The sequence below is a fragment of the Corvus cornix genome, chromosome 4, assembly GCF_000738735.6.
Source record: "Corvus cornix cornix isolate S_Up_H32 chromosome 4, ASM73873v5, whole genome shotgun sequence".
NCBI lineage: Eukaryota > Metazoa > Chordata > Aves > Passeriformes > Corvidae > Corvus > Corvus cornix.
Window position 1 is genome coordinate 55,657,328 of NC_046334.1, and position 21,783 is coordinate 55,679,110.

Consider the following 21,783-nt stretch of genomic DNA (forward strand, 5'->3'; position numbering starts at 1 on the left):
TCATTCGATCCTTGTGAAAAGAGAGCCTCTGTCCTTTTAGCTGGCCTCGAACTGCATGACTATTGTGATTATCCCTCTCTTTTGCAGTGAGAAAGGACCCGACTCCTTCAGGGTTTTCTCATGGGGCAGGTTTTCCAGCCCGTTGACCATCTTCCTCTGTGGGAGAGCCATGGAGGGAAATGTAGAGGCTGGGACGACATGGCGGGTGCTCCCAGGGCCAAGCTGGGGCATCCCCAGGCTCTCTGCCTGATGAAAGACATTGGAGCAGGTAGAAAACACCCTGGTTTTGGTTGCCTTTTGTCAAGTTGCTGCCACACCTGACAATGGATTGCTCCTCCTGCTTTTGCTCACCAGATACCCCTCTTGAGGGTGCTGTCACCACTTCCACAGTGTTTTTTTACACTTAAGGTGCTCCTCTGCGCTCGTAACTAAGCTGTAGCCTTCCCTTTGGGACTAGCAGAAACTTGTATGCCAATACCAAGGACAACAAGCCTAATTTACAGCAACTGCTAGGCCCTGATCCAAGATGCCCTCCATAATCTCAGTCTCCTTCATGTTCAACCTGTTTCAGAAATTCTTACCCATTGTCTACCAGAACAGGGGTAGACCTGGACACCCCAGAGAGAAATGCCAAGGCAAAACCTTGAGGAAACAGCCAAAGGGAAGCCAGAAAGCATTGTGGTCAGCAATGAAGGGGACACCCTAATGTCAGAGCCAATGACAGAAACAGAAACAGAAACAAAATAGTTTTCTCTAATGAAAGACTGTTAAAGTATTTACCCAGCTCTGAGCTCAGAAGAGGAGGAGAGAGTCCAAAAGGCAAGCAGAACGCTTCACATAAAACACTCTCACTACTAACGAAGTGAGAGGCGAGAGATATTTTTTTGAAAGGAGAGGAAAAGCTAGACGTTTATTCTCTTCATCAAAGGGAAGGAAGAAGCAAATGAATCAGAAATCAAAGATTGAATATCATTGCTTTTGCTGACAAAGCAATCAGCAATCCCCTCACAGCAAGTATAGGGGTTTGTTGAACAAAGCAAAGGAATTTGAAAGTCTTGAACAAAATAGGGTCTTTCCATTTATAAAATTAGACATAATTTGAGAACAGCATTTTGATTTAGGAGCTGTGAAGAATTTCTGCATTAAAAATATATAAATCCAAATTTTGTGATGTGCAATTAATAACGACTTTGTCCAAACCCTCTCCAGCCTCCTTTGTAATTCTCTTAAGAAAGCATTAAATGAGGACATTTTCACTTTAGTTGAAAATCAATGACACTTCAATGAAGCATGCATTTCCAAAATATTACTCAATGGCGAGGTATACATTTCTGCAGCTCAGTCAAGAGGCCAGAACTTCCCAAATAATAATGCTGATTTTACACTTGCAACCAGAAAATCACAACCAACAGCTTCAAAATGTATAGGTGCCATTATTACTCCCCTGGATGACTCAGACTAAACCCCTGGGGTTCCCCATTTCAAAATGAAAAATGCAGTGCTCAAACAATGTAAAGCAAAGCAGAATGATATTTAAGGTTTCTTTTTCTGGGATATTTTGTGAAAACATGACTTCTTTTTCAGCACATGGGGTTTTTTGTGTGTGGATGCGAGGAAAGAGAGCAAGACAACACTGAAGAGAAGCAAGAATCCAGAGCTTTATATCTGACCATGCCTCTGGGTGACCATAGAACCACAGCCTGGCATTTCCACCTACTGCAAACATCCTGCTCCTGTTTCTGTTTAGTCTGTGCCAGACTGTAACCTCTCTGTATCTTAAGCATCTCTTTGTACCCTTAGGGATCGCTGAAATACGTTTCAGCTAAGGTCTTCAAAATAATGACTTGGGGTACACTTTTAGAGAACAAAAATATCCAAAAGGGAAAGAAAAGGTAATATAAGTATCAGTTAGCAACTGATGAGTACCTCACTTCCATTATAGGCAAGAGAGAAACAGAAACTTCAAAAACAGAAGCCAGAAGTTTGTGTTCCATGACACCACAAAATGAATACTCAAATCAGTTGCCATCAGTCCTTTTCTCTTTCAGCTCTTCCTTGTTGCCCACCAGCTCTGTCCTATGGAAAGATATGGACTAATGTAATTGCTTTGCTTCCATGAAGTGGCAGATTACCTAGTGGCTAAAGCCAAATTTCTGTTAAGCATCTCATATTCTCTTAGGTAGCATTAATACAATAAAAGCAAAACTCTGTGTGTGTGTGTGTGTGGGCATGTGTTTGTTTTTAATATAAGAAACTCACATGAAGAGGGCCAAAAAGGGATTCCTAACGAGAAAGGATGTGCCTGCTTTTGGAGAAATTAACTGCTCCAGTGAATTGAAAAGATAAAGCAGAAGAAATTATACAATAATTTGTCCAATGTAATTAGAGATGGCCCGATCTGCTAAAGTCTTATCCAGATCCAAATTATGGGGGCATCTGGAACTGGGATTATAGTTTTGGCTCATAGACTCTAGTCAGGCTAGTGTGAAGAGCAGGTAAAAGCTAAGGGACCCAGCCCCCTTCCACAGCATGCAAAACACTGCCATGGACTTTAAAAACAAGTTACTAAAATCCTGTGGAAAAAGATTAGGAGCCAATTACTGTAAGTTAGTGCATCCTAAGTAAGATACTTTCCCTATGATCATAACACTGAAAACTATCCTATGACACTAGTAATTAATTTCATGCCTCCTGAAGTTGGAGAGTTGAGACACCCAGATTTTCAGAACTAATTTTTACTACATACACCTGAAAAGCTCTTATTTTTTCAAAAAATCAAACATTTCACTCACAAACTTTGTATTTTAAACCCTTTCTTTACCTATCGAAAATGGGTGGTGACCTTCAGATGAACCAAGAGAAGAAGTAGTGCAACCATGGGCAGTACTTGAAGCTTTTTGTGAATCCTCCTTACACATTTAGCAATCAAAGAACAGGACTATGGGAAATAACTGAAGACTACAGTAGGGCATGTAAGTGTGTGGAAACGTTGCATGATGATGACTAAACAATGTACTTCAAGTCTAGAAGACAGTCTGTGCTTGAATTTGAATGCCACATACTGACCCTGCAGAGCAGAAGGCATATGGGAGCACACAGTGCTTCATTCCCTAGCTCATATGCTCCATTTCAGAGGAAAGCTGGAACTTGCACCCAGATCTCTTACCACTGAGCTATGATGATGTAGCCAAAGCAAACTGCAGTGCAGGCGCAGCTGTTTATGCCTGAGCCCGAATTTCTGCCTAACAGACGATAAACATTTACCAGTAGGATCTGCTCAGTCATGTCTGCAACAAGAGCTGACCGTGTACAGCAGTGCAAGTAACCCTCTCCTGATGTTTCTCATCATTCCTAAGGCAATAACTGGAAGGCAAGTGGAACCAGAAGATACTGCATGCAGATGACCTGTTAGGCAAGTAAAATACAGCAGCAGGGGAGGTGATGGCTGAGACGAGCGTGAGTGGAGGAGCCCAGGAAGCAGAAAGCCTCACCAGTGCTCAGGTAGTGATTTAACAGAGGGTCTCAGGGGAATGGAAACATTCAAGTGAGAGGTTCCCCCTCGCTCTAGCAGTAAACAGAAGAAATACTGGGAAAGATGATTTACAGGGTGGAGATTTATCAACAGGTGAAAAATACCAGTCCAGCAGTGCCAGCAAATTGATACTGACCTTCCAAGAAAACTGCTGCCCCCATCAAAGCATCTGGCCTGAGCCAGTCCCACACAAACAACAGAAGGTATAATTGCATTGCTGATTCTGGTTACCACAAGTTCAAAAAGAGTGAATAAAGCACGCTATAAACATGAACATATTCCTGCTAATTAAGAAAAAAACTAAAACAAAACCCAAAACAATTATCAAGCAAATGAAGGAAGCTAAAATCAGCCCAAACCCTATAAAATCTGCAGAAAAAAGCGGCTAAAAACATGACTAAAGCAGACCTCAAAGCACAGCAGCCATCTGTGCCGGTTAGGATCTAGTAATAATGCAACTCCTAATAGCAACATGAATAATAAAAGTAAAACTCTCATGAGTTGCTACTGTGTTTTGCAGCAACAATAATAGATGTTTCTCTGTGGTTTCTAGTCTTTATGCACGAATCATTATAACTGTGCTTAACATTTGCAAAGAGAATCCTCATTTTTAGATGTAACTTAAGGGCATATTTACATTCAGTGGGTTAAATCCAGCTCTGGGAGCAAAATGCTGTGCTCCAAGGATTTCCAGGAAGAATTCCCCGCTCCTGCAGTCGTGGAGCCGAAACTTCCACTGTTGTACCTTCTCTGTCAGGATTTCAGATCACAGCTGTTTCTGAGAAGATACAAAGCTTAGAGATAGTGTGGGTGTACACAGCCTCTTCGCCCCATCAAAGGAAGAACATCTCTCTTTCCCTTTCTTTGCATTTCTGAATGCTCCAGAGATCCTCTTGCTTTTCTTTGGTGAACTGAAAAGTTCAAGAAACAAGCAATTGCAGTGGAAGCAGCAGGACAGCTATTGCTTGTCAGGGGAGTTTCAGTGGCTTCTGGCCTTATTGATGGTAGTTGGAGCAAGAGGAGCAAAATGGAATGGCTGTCTCAGCTGGAGTCTCCTGAGAAGTTTGAGTTTTCAGAAGGATGATAAAAATTGGGTGAGAATTCAGAAAAAGACCTATAGAAATGCTTCTGAGCGTGAAAAATGCTGCTCACTTAGAGAGAATTGCAGCACTCATTTTTTCATCTTAGCAGAGGAGAAGCCAAAGGACAAGTTGATTAGCAATGCCTGGGGAAGATATGTGATACAGGAAGACCTTTTAAATCTAGAGATAAAGGTACAGGAAAAAAATCACGTCTCAGGAGGTAGAAGCTGGCAGTAGTCAAGACATCTCTGTGGTGTGTCTGCATTTTGAGCCTCACAGAAGTTTGTGAAAGTGGAAAGAAGAGGTCCCATAGAAAGGCTTTGATAATGTAAATGCTGACCAAGTCCAGCGGAGACTAAGTAACATTTTAAAATGCCCCAATCATGATAATATAATCAAAGCTTTGTAAAACATGCATGACATTTATTCCCGGTCTTAATGAAGGAAGTGCTGCAAGAGATTGACTACTTAATCAAAAAGGTATTTTCTACTATTTTTCTTCTCATCCTGTGAAAGGGATCTGTCACAGCACTGGTTTTCCCACCTCTTTCTGTCTGTGAGGAGGGAAGGGATGACAGAAAATGCCCGTTTTCCAGGAAAATAGAAATAGAAACATTCAGCAAGGACATACGGTGGAAGATGGAAAATAAAATCTATAATGAAGATCACAACTATTCAAGAGAAAAAGATCTTGAATGTTGGTTGACTTAGGTTTTTTAAAACATTCTCCTTAGCTCCCTGTGTTTCTGTAGACAGAAACTCACTTAAACAAATCTCACATTTGACATCTTTAATATGTTTTAACTTGTGTATCTTTTGAGAATGCAGATGTCTGGGCCTGCTTGGTGCAGAAGAGAGCTGCTCCTCTGCATGCAATTTCTACCTAGACCCACCTTGTGGAAGAAGAACTGTTAATGAGGAAACAACTTCCAAACAGAAATTGCCCAAATATTCATTCCTTGTGCCCCTATTATGTCTGTTCCCAGCTGGAGAGTCTTTCAGCAGACACACTGTGCCTTCACGATTCTCTGCTAGGTGAATTTTCTGCCACCATGTTAAGCATTGTGCAACGTCCCCTGTGTAACATTGACTGAAATGTAGAAACGATCAAGTCATCTGAAAGGATATGGGGAGGTTTTAATTTCCTGAAATAGACCTGCTGTTCAGGCAGTATTGCTTTCTCTATAATAGGAAGTTCAGGAATATCAATTTCTAAATTTGTCTATTCAAATTAGTCCATTACCATTAATGCCAACTCCTTTGAAAAACCATGAGTCAGGCCCCCCCAAAACCATGAGAATTTAATGGTGTAGAAGCATTGTCCCTTTTTCTTTGTCATCTGATTTTTTAAGCTATTTGGAGACAAGTTTTCAAGTTCTTCTTCACAAAGGCAAGATTAGAAATTTACTTTTTTTTCCCTCTCTGTGAGAAGAAAGGTTTTCTTGTTATTGTACGAGTTCAGGAGCTGAGCCAGTGTAAAACTGCAGGAGCTGACAACACCACCTGATGTTTATTTCAGGTGTTTCTGTCACTAAGAGATGTTGCATACCATCATGACCAAGTTAATTGGTTAGACCTGTCCAAGTACTTTTGCACAGATGCTTAAGTGCAGAGTCATCAGCTCAGATAAAAATAGAGCCGGAAAAAGCTTCCTCTGGTCCACCCCTTTGGTTATGGGTGAGATCTGTTAAATCTGTGCCATTCTTGCTCAGCCTGTTCTTAAAGGTCCCTGACAGTGGAACCCCAGTCATCTCCTCACTGCCTTATACTCTGAAAATCATTCCTGAATTGTAACTTGAGTGTTCAGTGTTGTAATTTATGATCATTTCTTCTTAGCCTGTGAGATATCATGGAGAATTTATTGTTCCATTCCACTGTGCAACAGCCTTGTCAAGTCTCCTGACAGTTTTTCTTAAGTTTAATAACTCAGGCTTTCAATCTTTTCTGTTAGATCGTGTTTCCTAGGGCTCTGCTCATTCTGAGTGCTCTGCTCTGGACCTCTCTCCAAGTCTCTCTTCTTGCTGAAGCAGATTGGCCAAAACTGGATGTGCTATTTTAACTAAGTCTAGCTAGGATGAAGCAGGCAGGAAGAACCATTCCATACCCCTTACTGTTAAACTTTTGTTTATGTGTCCTAATGGGACATTAACCTTTGTCATACCAGCTTGGTATTGCTGTCCATGTTCCCCTTATAACCTTCTATGCCCTCAGTTCCTGAACTGATCAGCTCCTCTGATTCTTGTATAATACAGCTGCTCATTCTGACTTTTCATTAATGCTTCCTACTTACCAAACAGCACCATGTACTTTTCAGACTATTTCTTCAATTCATGAAAACCATCTTGATTTCTAATTCTGTCCCTAAATGTCTGTGTGATCCCTCCCATATCTGCATCAGCAGCAGATTTAATAAACATATTTTCTATTCCACTGTCTGAATTGTTAGTAGCAACGGATAAAATCCAGAACAGACTGTTGCAGAATGTCATCCGAGAACTACTTTCTGGATAAAGTTTTCACCCATGACATCATAATTTCATTTAGACTATGTCTCCTTAGGAAAGCAACAACAAAACCTTTCTAAATCAAAACTTGCCACTCCTATTTTCTTCCATATGCCTCACAAAAAGCACTTTTCAGATTAATGAGCTAATCCTGTTTTAAGAATGTAGGTTACTACTATATCCATTTTCAAATTTTAATAAATATTTATGGCCATCTGTAATTACCTTCAGAAGATTCCTGTGTATTTCCATAGAAAATGTCTTTGCTGCCTCCCAAATACATGTGCCTGGCTATTACTGCTGCCAGTCTCTTCTCTAGCACCTAGTTCTTAGATAACCCCAGGAAATAAATAACGTGAGCTATTTTAGCCTTTTCTCTCTTTCTGGCTCCTACCAGAATCTCCACAAGTAAGCTCATGAACATCCACTTCAACATTTCAAATCTATTTAAAGGAGGTAAGCAAATCTAACTCTGGAACATAATATTGCACAACTGATTACAGCAGTCACAGATGAGCAGCATATTCAGAACAGCAAACTAACATTTGAACATGATTCTCCAACAGTGCTGTCAAACAATTAAAAACTATTATTACATTTAAGAGACTCTTGTTCCTTTAGAGAATATCCTTGTTGAAGTATTCTTCTTGAAAATTCTGTTGAGCTTTGCTTGCATTATATTGCACAGAATCTCACATTTTTGAGGGGTAATAAATGCACAGAACTGACCCATGATTTCATGTGTGGCCTCTATATTCTGCTGTTGGCTTTCTGCAGCAGCTGGTAGCCTTATCAGGCTCCGTGCAAGTATAACGTCCTGGCTGGCCATTTCAGTATTGCTTCAGGGATTCTTTTCATAACCCCTCGATTAATTTGCTTGCAGATCTGCTATGGGGAATGATCTGTAGTCCATCACTTGGGTAGACTGTTAATTTTGTGGGAACCACATTGAGGCAGTCCAACAGAATATCACGTTAAAGACATTCTGTAGTGAGGGCTTGTAATTTGTACACAAGTCTAGGGAAGAGCACTGAATTAAGAAAACTTAATTTTGACAGTCCTGATATATAGTCTATTTTGGTTAACCAAAAGGAACACATACATTTTCTACATTAGAGAAATTTCCATTATTTTTCTTTCAGCCATGAAAATCGATTTTGATGTGATTACCCTCAGAGGCTGCTTGATGTGCGTCTGACAGTACAAAATGGATAGAAACCGTGGGTGGCGTTGAATTGAGGATACTGTGGTTAGCTGAACTCTGTCACAAACTGAAAATGCTAGGATTAAAACACATGCCATTAAGAGATTGAGCAGGAGAATGAGCCTTAGGAAAAATGGTGATTACAATATTTTGATGCTGAAGATCCCAAAAGATGCAAAAAGCTTTCATCATCTGTTTACCGTAATCAGTGACATTTGTTCAACTGGAAGGAGATCACCAAAACTCATCAGATGAAAGCAGCCTTTAACATTAAGCAATAGGGCTGTGCCTAAATATAGGTGGATATATGTAAAAAGGGGAGCCATGGCACAAAACAATAAAGATTTTATTCTGTTCACATTGATTACATTGGGCTCATGGGTGGTTTCATGGACACTACTTCCCCTTCTGAAATCAGAATTTTACCCCATATTTCCATATTTCATATAAAGTGTCATTTTTTAATGAAATACTTACTGTTCGCCTACTACTTAGGAAGAACCTATTTTGCCTTGAGAATTTTCATTGCTTCACAAAAAGCCCCCAACAAAACAACTTAGAACAAATACAAAGAAAAGAAATTAGTAATAGGTGAGTATCATAAAGCCTGAGGTTTTAAATTATTTAATCATCTAGATGTGTGCATCTTTTTCTGAAAATGTTTAAACTTTGCAAGACTAGAACTTTCTAGCTGCTGAGGCACAGTGGTTGCAAGCAGTTTAACCATGCTCTAACAGTATCCACTAAACCTCTAACAGGTTTAGTGGATGCATTGCTTAGGGATCAGTAACAATAGAAAAAATAAACATTGTCTAATTCCAATTAGGTTACATAACCAGATGTTTTTTGCAGCTGCATAGGAAATGTCTATGATGTTTTAGCAGTTTCTAAGTTATGTCTTGGGAGCACAGGATTTGGAAACAGACAATAATTGAAGTTCTCTGACTTTGCTATGTCAGAAATATTGTGATGACTGTTTGTCTTCTGTTATTCTCTCTGTTCAGGGTGACAACAGGTAACTATGGAGCTATTAGAAAGTGTATTTTTAAGTCTTTATCTCATATTTTAAAAGTGTCAAAAATAATCTGTTTCAGTGTGGATTTTAAATGTAAGAATAAGCTGTGTTTGAATTCTTTAATTCTCAATATCATTCTAATGGTGTTAAATAAAGATGCAATCAATAGGATTATATACATAATAAATCAAGTCCTATAGAAATGCTATAATTTGTAAACAGTTAAATAACAATTTTTATCCATCTTAGTTACTAGCTACCTTGAAGAACTGAGAAGAGAATTATGGTCTAGACTGAGCAAAACTCCAGGTATATGTCAAGCTTACGGTTGCCATTGACAGTAAAGTCTAGCACACTAATTAATGTTCTGAAGTTTCTAACATCTCTGAACCTCACATTTCACTGTGCAAATACTAGTTCTCATCCCAGAATACTGTGTAAGATATACCACTTAATTTTGAAAAAATGTTCAGATACAACAATTCTGGAAGGCATAAATGTACATGCAAATAGTTTCTCTGCCAGTAGTAATCACTGTTCCTTTACATTTTTCTCTGTACTTAAATATTTGTGTTTTGCCTTCTATCTTTTAACATCTGTCTGCTCCAGTTCAAAGTAGCTATTTCCCAAATATTCATGAAATACGAATTTGAAACTTGGAGCCCACTATATGTAGCTTTCACTATTTTCAAAGGGAAGTGATCAGTACTACTCCCGGCTCAGGGTAAAGGAAGCAGAGTGTACTCTTTCTGTAGAGTAATAATCACATATATCTTGTCACAAGAACTGTTGAAACTGAGTATGCTAATACTTTTCTTTTAACATAAAGCAGTGACACGTTAGGACCTGGTTTTCTTTCCCAAATGTCTTCCAGTCCTCATGCTGATTTAATAGTTTTTCTAAACAGTAGGAAATTCACAGTCTAAACCAATTAGATGATTTAAGAGAACCAATGTCTCATCCAAAGGTGCTTGAGGGCAAATGCACCTACAATTTTGAAATAATTGCTAATGCGAGATTGGAGATTTTGAAAACTTCACTGTGAGCTGAGGATCATCTAACTTCCCTTCAGCTGTGTAAATGTTCAAGTCTGGTTTCAGATTGTCATCTGCTTGACATCTGTGTTAATGAGGAAAAATTCATAAACATCATCAGAGAGTGACATAATCCACTTACTCCAGTCTCCTCTTCTACAATGGATGAACTGTTTGTTGGAGGTGTTTGTTGCTCTTCACTGACTGCAGAGGAAACACAGATATCTAGTTAAGGCTAGATTAAATGACAAGATTAAACTGTCCTTTCAAGAGCTAAAATTAGGAGGTGAATGACATTTCTACACTCTTAGAAACAAACCCAGCTTTGAATGTCTTGGTTTTCTGAAAATGGAATTTCATTACTTTTGAAATTTTATTCTCTTTATGCTTTTGGAGTGTGAATGATGGAAAAGTATTAGACAGTGGTTATATCTTAATAAAAAGTGCTTAACAAGCAAGAAATATTTATATAGTATCCTATTAATCTAAATTAAACTCAGTTAAGTCCTTCTGGGATTCTTACATGGTATATTCCATCTTTAATGTGTTCACATTTCTTCCTTTACTGTTAGACTGAAGTATGTGTATGTATCAAAGGGAAATTACTTCCATGGGGTTTCATTGTAAAACTGGACATGCAAATCCTATTATTAGGTCAAATTTTGAAGTCCTTAATAAGTATTTTCTAAGTCATCACCCCATCAAGATATCTGCAGACCCCTTTTTACTTTTAATGATTTGATCTGTGGTTACTGTAAGTTTCACATCTAATTTTTCTGGTATGCAAAAGTATCTTTTAATACAGTAATTAATACCTTAATACCTTAGTATTAATTACATTTAATACAGTAATTAATACCTTAATACCTTAGTATCTTTATTAATACTTAATAAAGTTTTATTTGAAATGCAATTTAGGCTGCTTAGGGGTATTTTATTTTTATTTTGTTTTGCTTGCTCTCTATGGTTCTGTAGATATAAATATACTGCTTTACTGTGCAATTTTCCCCTCTGGCTTTGTGATAACTATAATCCAGTGACTTCCTTTTCTTTTCCCTGGAAAATGTCCTTGATCTGTAAAGATGGGCTCAAGTAATTTGCGAATTTTAGGTAATACTTCATCTTGGGAATTGAACAAGGAGATCTTGAGTTAAAATACCTTTACATACCTTCCACTGATATGTCCCTTGTACCCATATCAGGTTGCACACATTGCCAGACCTGGGAAGGTATTGAGTAGGTTCAATGCAGTTATGGTTCTTTATCTTTACCTTTACCTTTATCTTTCTTCTGTTTATCTTCTAATTTAGTGCGGTCCACAATAGTGAATAAGAGAAGAGAAAACTCTATTCCCTAATTTCTTATTCCCAGCTACAGCCTCCAGTTCACTGGAGAGCTTTGCTCTGGTTACTTTTTGGCAAAGGGAGCAATAAGGGATGTGGAGATTGAGAGGCCCCTTCTCGGACCTTTCCAGTTTTTATATGTGGTCTCCCTACTAGTCTCACAGCACTGGCTTTTGTTCCTTCATATTATAATGAAGTTGACATAGTAAATCTGTAATTAATGTGAGCCTTTCTCTCTCTCCTCCACCATTTCTCTAGTGACCCTAATCGCTGAGAAGTGGAAAGAGGTTTTGTGTGAAAAATGAGGAGCTCAGATCAATCTCTGTTATGTTTACATTTCTGGCAGTATATTCAAGAACAGTTTATCAGAGACATACTCTCCTGACTGTTTTTTTCTAAAGGTGCCAGACAAGTCTATCCTTTCTTTCACTTCCAAATGCTGTGTTTTGTCACATGCCACCTTTCTGCTCACTCTCTGGGCTCCTGACATGGCTGAAATGCAAATGCATAATGAGGAAATTCAAGCTATTGACTTGAACAGGCCAAGTCCCTAACAATCTTACCTTGTCTCACATCTCCATTTTTACTTTCCATGCATCTTTTCCTCTCTATCATTCACTTAATATTTGCACCTTAATGCTTCCTTTGTCGCCTTTATCTCTCCGATTGCTTCTGTCATGTTTTATTCATTTGCTCTCTTGGTTTTTCTTTCAATCTTCTTTTAAAATACACTTCTCCTTCCTCTCTTTTCCCACACAGTTACTAATTCCCATAACAGGGATCTAGAATTCCCGACACCACAGGATTTGATGTGGTGAAAACTCAACATAGGAGCCACTAGCCTTCTCTATCCTTCACTTAGTGAACCCATGACATCTCCTTCAATGTCACAGCACGAGGGAAAATTACTTACTATTTTGCTTTAGATTAGCCCATTGGCAATCCTCATTCACGCTATGGACAGATATAGGCAAGGAAAGACTAAAGTCTACACTGAGATTATAACAGCCTGGCACTTTGGTGCTCAGCATCCATCCAGTTTCCATACAGTCTCATTGGAGAACAAACAAGACCCAAAGAGAAAAAGAATTCAGAAAACTAAGGCTACAAAACAGAACACCTAGTCTGTGTGTTTGCTGCCATGTGGAGGAGGCACTTGGGATAAGGTATGTTTTATTCAATGTTTTAAAACACTGCATACCTTTGTGCTTCTATCTGTGAATCCTCTTCCATACTGGGTATTCATTCATTTTATTAGAACTATTATTTTGGGTGAAATTCCAGAGTCCTGAGTTGAAGTCAATGAGAGGTTAATTTGACTAGAGACCAAATGAAAATTGAGAAAGTGTTTATCTTTTGGCACAGGGATAGTACCTTGCCTAGAATTCTGACCTTGCAATGTCCAAGATATGCAGCCCTAAAATAGCATCCAGGAGCAGATTTGGTCAGGTCACAAGTGAAAGCAGATGGCATATATAACAGAAATCACTGAAAACTAAAAGCCCTGCTGAGAGCGATACATGACATTCGGAAGGAAATCTGACTTTAACACCTTGTACTATCATTTAAAAAAATTAAGATCTCTTTTATGAATTGGGAAAAAGCACACTCCAGATCCTGCTGGTCCCTGCTCTACCTTCGGACTGCAGAGCAAAGCAGGAGCTATGCTGCCAGTTCCTGTACATAACACACCCCTTGTATGTTCACCTCATTCCATTATTGCTACATGAAGGGGAAGATCAGTTCCTGTCCAGTTCCCAAGATGAACTGCTTGGTAAAAAGGGTGCCCCAAGAAAAGAGAGATGGTGTCCAAGAGATGGGCTAGTCAATCTTTCCTTTTCTTGTAAGGGTTAAGCGAACTGCTGACCCTGATATGCACTCTAGCCTACAGGACACTTCCAGCCTTTTTTCTTCCACAGGTAGAAGATTTTACTTTTCCCAGTGGTGTAAACAGTAAGTATCACTCATTTTTGACAAGCCCTAGAGACTACATACAGGAATGAGAAACCCAGCCTTGTCTTCAACAATCCTAATCAGAGTGACTTACTTCATTTTTTGCCTGTAAGGAAACATGGTGCTTTAATATTGATTTGATAACTATGCCTGCAACCTATTAAAATGAACATATTTAAGTGATTTACATTATATGATGATATTTCTTTTTCAAGAAAATATTTATGAATGCAGTTCTGTAAGCAGAAAAGATTCAATGAGACTTTGTAAAATGTTAGCTACTCAAATGTAAATATTAAGCTATGATAACTGCATGAAGCTAATCAACCCAAGCATTCTGTCAAAGCTCACATGATGGGCTCGCTCATCCTTGACAGCCTAATTGACACTGCTATTCTCATGGGAAGAGTAACTTTCACAATAATGTACAGCACATACAAATGCAAAGAATTTATATACGCCAGCTACCTTTCACTGAGATGTTTTTAGTAATAATATTTGGCTAGTGTAACAACATTTTTCATCATTTTATATTTTACGGGCAGCCAGAAGGGGTGCAAACTGTGCTTCCATCCAGTAAAGCAGTCATACTGTGGAAAAGTAGAGATTGGAAACTAATTAAAACTTGTATCATAATGCATTTGTCCAAGGGGCGGGAGTTGAAATTGCAGCCTTAACTGTGACATTTTCCAACTCTAGGATGCAGATTTTGCAAACTTAGTAATGTTCTTTTCCCACTGCTTTAGTGAACATCCATATTGGGAGGGATTCGTTCATCAGTTGTAAAGCAAATATGCAACAGATGTCTGCATTCCATTTTGAAGTCCACTTTAAAATACTAGAAGATTAAAGTGCCACTCTGAATTTTTTTAAGAGCTAATCCTGCCATGCCCATGTTGTGGTGTACTTGTCCTTGCAGGATGGTGACAGAGCATCAGACTTGTAAAAGAGCAGAACAGAGTCAAGTACAGCTACGACCTTTCCTGAAGATGTCTGCTCAATGGTAAGAAGCTTTCTGTTTTTATATAACTGATCATGTAATTGTGAAAATAGATGATTCTAGGGTATTGTGCATTAGTTTGTACAGAAACTAAATTCTTTATTTTTCAATCAGAATCTTCCAAATGCAATCACGACTAATGAGAATTTTGGAAAATTTTGCGGAGGAACAAGATTTTGCTTATGTTGATAGAGAGAGTTCACAACATATTTTTCTGTTCGTGTGGAGTCCCCTACGACTATTAAAAACAGACTGCATTTTATAATATCTATTAATATTACGGGTTATGTATAGAATATCTAAATCTTAGCTCTGTTTCTATAGTACTGAATATAGCATCTCATTGAAAAATATCAATTCCTTGAACAGGAGCTGTTATGGTATGTTTTTGTACAAGAAAGCACAAATATGGCCACAGAAAATTCAGAATTTTACTCTAGTACAAGCATAAATAATAAAGTCAAAAATGTCATTTAACCCCAGTTTCTTTATCCTTATACAACATATTCTCCTCATCTAACCAGGACATCCGAAAGAAAAGAAAGCAAAGCAAAAATAACTCAAAATGTTCAGAAAGCTGGGATATATCTAGAGTATTTTGTGTTACGTGGGGTATTTGTTCTGTTATGCTGCTTGGCAAAGAGATAGATCAAAATGTTTTGTTTAAGAAACTACTCAGGAAAGATAAAATATTGGCTTGGGTTAAGAGGATCCCAGCAATCACTGAAAAACCCCAGCTGGTGCATAGCTCTGTGGCAACAATGCCTGGCGTCACAGACCTGTGAGCAGCAGAGATTCAAAGTTCGCCTCTAGCCTCATAGTCCCACCTGTCCTGCAAACCAGCATTCATCTGATGCCACAGGGAGGAGGGTCAGAGAATTACTGAAAATCAGAAAAATAAGCTACTGCTAAAAATCAGAAAATATGATTAAATCAGAAAATAACTTACTGCGAGTCCAGCTCTCTGAACCACCTCAGTAAAGGATCAGACAGGCACCAGAACTGGTGCAAAGGACCAGGAGATTGAGCTGGGAATGTGGGGTGACTGAAGAAGCGTCACCTTACTTTGGCTAATGTGGGTGTGGTATTGCACTTCGACTTGCTAAGAAAAAAATAGAGATCAGCTTTTTATTTTCAGCAGCAAAGGGTTTTCTGGGACTCCAAGAGAAGCACTGAATCAGAGTCCTTTTTCACCATTGGTAAGAACACAATGCCAAGTTTGGTTGTGATTGGGGGTTGGGAGGAGAGGATATCTATAGTTCTAATACCTTTCTCTGGCTGCTAGAACAAGTGCTGGCAAACAAATTATGTTCAGTTTTGAGGAGGATCACTAGGACTTTGTGTGTGCAGGAACCCTGCCCATGGGACTGTCAGCTAGTGTGGGAAATCAGCACAGACCTGGCTCCAGGGGCTCTGGATTCTCCAGAAAGCTGACATGGGTGTCTCCTTGCCTCTCTCCTTGGCCAGAAAAAGAAGTGGCCACACAGCCCTGTTAATTGCAAGGGACTTAGTGGAAGACTACAGAAAGACTCAAAAAGTTATAAACTCGGTCTTCCTAAAGAGTAGATTTAACACCACTTGTAGAACTGCAAGCAAATAGGGCTGGCAACAAAACCTTTCTTCTGAGAGTGTCTGTTGGAGGGCTGTTATATTTCACTTACTCTTACATATAAAACGTTTTCTTTTCTATTTTGATTTCTTGTCTCCTTTTCCTCCTTTTCCCACTTCTCCTGCCATCTTTCAAAAATATAGAAAAAACATACAGTCTTTAGTGGTGATTTAGAACTGTCAAATAGACTGTACAAAGTTAGGAAAATATAACCTTCTGTCACAATAGCTTTAAATATTAGCCACAGAAATATTTGTTTCCAGCAAAAAACTTTAACTTACAAAAAATAAATGAAGATTCTTTAGTTGCAAACAGAAATACATTGGTATTGGGTTGCTTTTAATGTTAGCTATTATTTTCATTTAATAGCATATTTCCATTGTTTAGTAGTGTTTCCTGAGGAGCTTATAAGTTTAGTTATATAGAAATGATATACCATATAGAAGTTATAGAGAGCAGAAAGATGTATCTCTGTTGATTTCAAGTGGGTCCTTTTTTCCTTTTGCATGCTTACACAAGGTGCATAGTAACGGGTTGGGTTTTTTCATTACCAAACAGCTGCATTTGCCTTCATTTCGTTGCAAAGCTGTTTATTTTTCAAATTACTTTATTAATTGAAAAACTAGTAAATATTGGAAATGTCTCCTCTTACCGTAATTGCCACCACATTTTATCCACATTTCCTTACATTTGTTGCATATCAAGCCTGTTCCACTACTTCAGTACAGAGTGAACAAGATATGATAGAGAGGGAATAAGATGATAAACCAGTATTAGTTAGCCTCAACTAATCCTTGGACCTCAAATTCTGACGGAAATAATAATGACCTGAGACCCCGACAATGTTTCCAGATAGGGCTGCCTTACTCCCATGGGGACAATCAGATCAAAAGAAGTTATTCCATGACTCTGATTTAAACAGGCTTCATCTGACAAATCTAATCTGGATCCTATCAGTGTGACAGAACTAAAATAATACATAAGGTGCTTGTTTCCTAACCATGTTCTTTAATTCATTAATCTGTAGATTGCATTTCCCACCAACTCCAATTTTGAGATTTTTTTTTTTTTTAAATAATAGATAGTCCTGATGCACAAGGGACATTTTTTTATTTAGTGGAATAAATGCATCTGAACTTCTGAATAAAGTACAGACCCCATTCTGCAAGCCCTCAATTCTTACCAGGAGCTTTGCTTGGAGGGCTTGCAGGATCAGTTCAGAGAATATATGAGGAAGATAAGAAGAAAAAAAAGAAGAGAGAAAGAGAGAAAGATTGAAAGGGATTTTGTGGAGACAGAGATATATTTAACCAGACTGTGCTTTCTATTTTCAGTAGTCTAGCGAAAGTTCATCTCTGACTTCAGAAAAAGGATTCAAAAGAAAACATGCAGCCAGGATTAGTGTTTGCTAGTATGCCTCACTATTAAATTTGGTTAATGCGCTGTTACAAAAATCAGCTTAGAGAAAACTTTCTGGAATAAAAGAACATGCCTTGTTTCTTCCTCTCTCCCTCTCCCTTGTCTTTTCCACAAATATACACCTGCATGTTCACATAACCCAACAGATTTCACAGTGGCTAGGTGAGAGACAATGTTAGCCACAAAATATTTTTGTCTACCTAGTGAGTCTGTTTTTTCTTAAACATTACTAAGCTGACTAGTAACCTGTTAAAACTTCTTTGTAAAAGCAAAAAAAGAAACAAAACAAACAGTCTTTATAAATAAATTAAAATTCTAACAAAAAAGCTAATTATAAGGGTATTTGTTTTGTTTGAGGTAAGGCACATCTATTATCATAAAGATAATTAACTCAGTCTGACAGATCTAATAAAAGGACAAGTTTAGCATTGGCTTAGCCAGAAGCCCAAGGCAAGCAATTTTTATAATTACTAGTTATTGTAACTGGGCTCAGAGAAAATGGTCTGTGATATTTAAACAGTAATGTTAATTTGCATTTAGACCCATTTTTTTTTTCTTCTTTCCCAGGCAGGATCTATTTAACTGGAATGAGCAAAATAAACTTGAATAACTTTAAAAAAAAGAAAAAAGAATGGCTCTCTCCTTACAGAAAAAATTGGTCTTTTTACACTTGGATAATTAATATCCTCACAAGGTAAGTGTTCTGGTAATCACAAAACAATTAAATGGCTTAATACAGTTTTAACACACAGAAAATGTTGAGTTTTCAGACCTAAATGATGCCTGCTGACTGCATTTTTTTGGGGCAACTCTATCTTAATGTACAGATCCGCTATAAGTGCCTCCACTGCCCATGCCCTCAATGTGCCCCTGCTGTTGAGCTGGTGAAGAAAGGGCAGGAGAGGGGGGAGGAAAGCCCTCGGCTGCTGTAAGGAAGTGGTTCCCATTCACAACAAGAAAGGGAACAAAATAATGTTCAGGAATATATGCATAAGAAGTAAATTGCTCCTGCTGGCATGGTGTAGTAGCCCTTTAACTAATGCTTACCTTGACATTTCGCAACACATTCTCTGCAAGAAAAACAAATCAACATTTTAAAAGGAGAAAGTTATTTTTTAACTGCTTCTATAATGAAGGTTTTAGAAATAAGAAATAACTAGAGTGAGAAAATCATTGGTGATAGACTACAAAAAAGGCACTTAAAGTACTTGCCATTCAGGTATGAATTTCATTATGTACTACAGGCAGGTGATGTCAACCTCAGTGCATTTTGCCAGTGTAGGACCATATCTAGGGAGAACATTAAAGTCATATAAGCCTAAGCTCCCCAATTCTCAAAGTGCTGTGGGCCTGATATATGGATGCTGTAAACTGCCCTAAATCCTTTGAAGACAGAGTCCTACAGCACCATATGAGTTTCACATGAAAAAGAGAGCGAAGGGAGCATGAAGTCTTTGTTCCCAAGAGGGTGGAAAAGACAAATCTGAGACACTCATGAATCAAAGGGACCAGACCAATGCATGCTGGAGCACAGAAGCAAGTAACCCTTGTTTGCTGCCTTGCTTGCTGCCTTCCTTCAGTCCCAGCCTGACAGCAAGGGGTATAGCCCAGATGCACACCCAGGCTGCAGAACTGGGGTGCAGTTACCCACCCATTCATTCACATCTTGTTTTGTGGCAGGGTATGTTGAGCAGATTCTGGATCCTAAGAATTTGTCTTATCATTCATCTATTCCATATTATATTAAGGATTTTATTTTGTCATCAGCCCTGCTAACTTTATCTGTTAGTCATCCCATCAGGTGGGATGGGTGGTTCACTGCTCCAACTGCATTCTATCCATGTAATGCTGAAGGTGGAGGCCTTGCTTGCTTGCCCTTTTGCTGCCTGGATTTCTGAGACTGAAGACATTACCCTGTTTTTTCTGCTTCACTCTTAAAGGGTTTGATGTGTTTTTAAACAGCTTGACGAAGGTATTTTTTTTTAATGGGAGGCTAAATTTAGGATCATAAATGCCTATTTGAACTCTGAAATTAGCATACACTCTTTCTTATGTTTGGCTATTGGCCGTATATTAATAATTCAGTTTTTGTCTTCAGTAAAATGCACTTTTTCACTAGATACAAAAAATGAGATTCTTATCTATTTTGACTGAAGATTTTGATGATTTTTTAAATTTTTTTTTTTCAGTCTTCTTCTGCTTTGAGGATTTATGAATTTATTTATTCAGAAGATCCCCTACCCACTAACATCCCAATGTGACTTTGCATATCTGAGTAGTTCTACCAACACCATCAAGATTACTCACCATCTGAGAATCTGTATGTGTACTTTCCTGAAGGAGAGCTCAAGGATCTGATCTGCTAAGATCAAGCACTCTCCGGGCTACTGACTAAACATCACCTGCAAGGATGTGGTCCTTTTCAGAGTCATGACCCAGGAACACCAGCAAATATTCATCTCCATGTGGAAGAAACATTCATCTTAATGTGGAAGGGGGAAGGCTCAAGGCTGAGGATTGAGTCTACTAACTGTAATCTAAAATGTAATCCTTGAGCTCCTAAATGCTTATAGATATCAAACTTATTTCATCAGTTCCAGAAAAACATTACCACTTCTGCTAGACAGAAACAGGCAGACAAAATTTTGCTTTTTTTATCTGTTTATGAACCTTGAAGCCAGAAGACAGGCACAACCTTGTTAGGGATTTTGAAATTAAGACGGGGAAAAAAATCCTTCTTCTGAATTGTTGTATGCATAAAAAACCCAACAGCATGATACTTTGTGGTCCCCATGTACCCTGAGATTTGAAGATTTTTAAGCTGGTTCCCCCAGAGCTCTAGGATTTCTGCCACTAATTCTGAATGCTCTCAACACTGATACTCAGTTTTCTTGGTGAAGGAGATAGGTGGTGGCAATTCTATAGCTTCCACTTACTCCTGTAATTTGAAAAAAAGTGTTGAGGGCAATTCTCACCATATTTTAAGAATTTAAAGTGGGTCAGCTTTTGGTCTACATGGATTGATGGAGCCCTTCAAATAGGCTCCAGCTATAGCACAGTATTAATCACTGTACCAGACAAAAAATACATTGTTTCCTTGCTGAGAATAGCATGTTTTCCTTTGCTTATGAATTGATCCCTGAAAGGTTCCTCATGGGAATATGTTTGTTCTTTCTTTCTTTGCTTCTTTCTTTCCTTCTAAGGCAAAATGGCTTTAAACTACAGTTGTGCAAATCTGTAGGAAACTCCAGAACTCGTTGATCCATAGGCAGCATAGGTATTAATCTACCTGGGCTGGGAGACTAAAAGAATGAATGGTTAATTAAATAGCCTTGGGGTTATTTTCAAAACAGCATTGTAAGCAGTGATGGGCAAACCTCAAAATGTTTTTATACTGGCTTCAGTTCAGATCAACTTCCTAAATTTCATAGACTGATCTGCTCATTGGAAGCATGCATAAGAGGGAAAAATACTTAGAGGCAATATTTTAAGTTAGACCAATCAGGCCAGTAGTAAAAAATGAGAAAATATTTAGAAAATGTATTTTATTCTTGTGTCTGAGACTCAATACACATTCCAAATACATTTAAATGTACCTATAAGAGAAAGAATGGGTGTTTGGACAGTTTTCCAAATATTCCTCAATGGAAAATGCAAAATTTATTATTAAATTTTATTTTCAAAGTTACTATTTAGTGTTTTGCAAAACTGGTAACACTGTCAATGCAATACGTTTTTTTTATTCTTCTCACAGCTTTTAGTTCTTGTTGCTTCCAGTAAATGAAAAGACCTTCATAAACTGACACGCATGATGATACTGGCAAATCCCTCGGGATCATTTCTTTTGTGACACCAACAAAATAGAAGAGTGGAGAGATGTCTGAGTATAGATTTTGTACATCAGCTTCCATGATACATAAATCGACCCATAAACTGTATATATTCATGTATCTCCCCCTCCCTGCTCTTTGTTCTTTGCTTATTGCATATTTTGCCAATGCAGTAAAACTGCTGGATGACACAAACTTATTCTACGAGGCTTTAAGCTAAGCAAGGGCACGGTAAAACCATCCTACAATGCAGAGCCC

General features: G+C 38.3%; 1 long non-coding RNA gene across 2 annotated transcripts; it reads left to right on the forward strand.

Moving 5' to 3' along the window:
* The first annotated feature begins 13,544 nt into the window (after window positions 1-13,544).
* On the forward strand, window positions 13,545-21,383 carry LOC120409859. 2 transcript variants are annotated; one of them, XR_005601674.1, is made up of 5 exons: window positions 13,545-13,667; window positions 14,587-14,670; window positions 15,806-15,866; window positions 18,263-18,389; window positions 19,885-21,383. It is a non-coding gene; the product is annotated as an uncharacterized LOC120409859 (long non-coding RNA). The 2 variants fall into 2 exon arrangements; XR_005601673.1 differs by lacking the exon at window positions 15,806-15,866.
* Window positions 21,384-21,783: the final 400 nt, after the last annotated feature.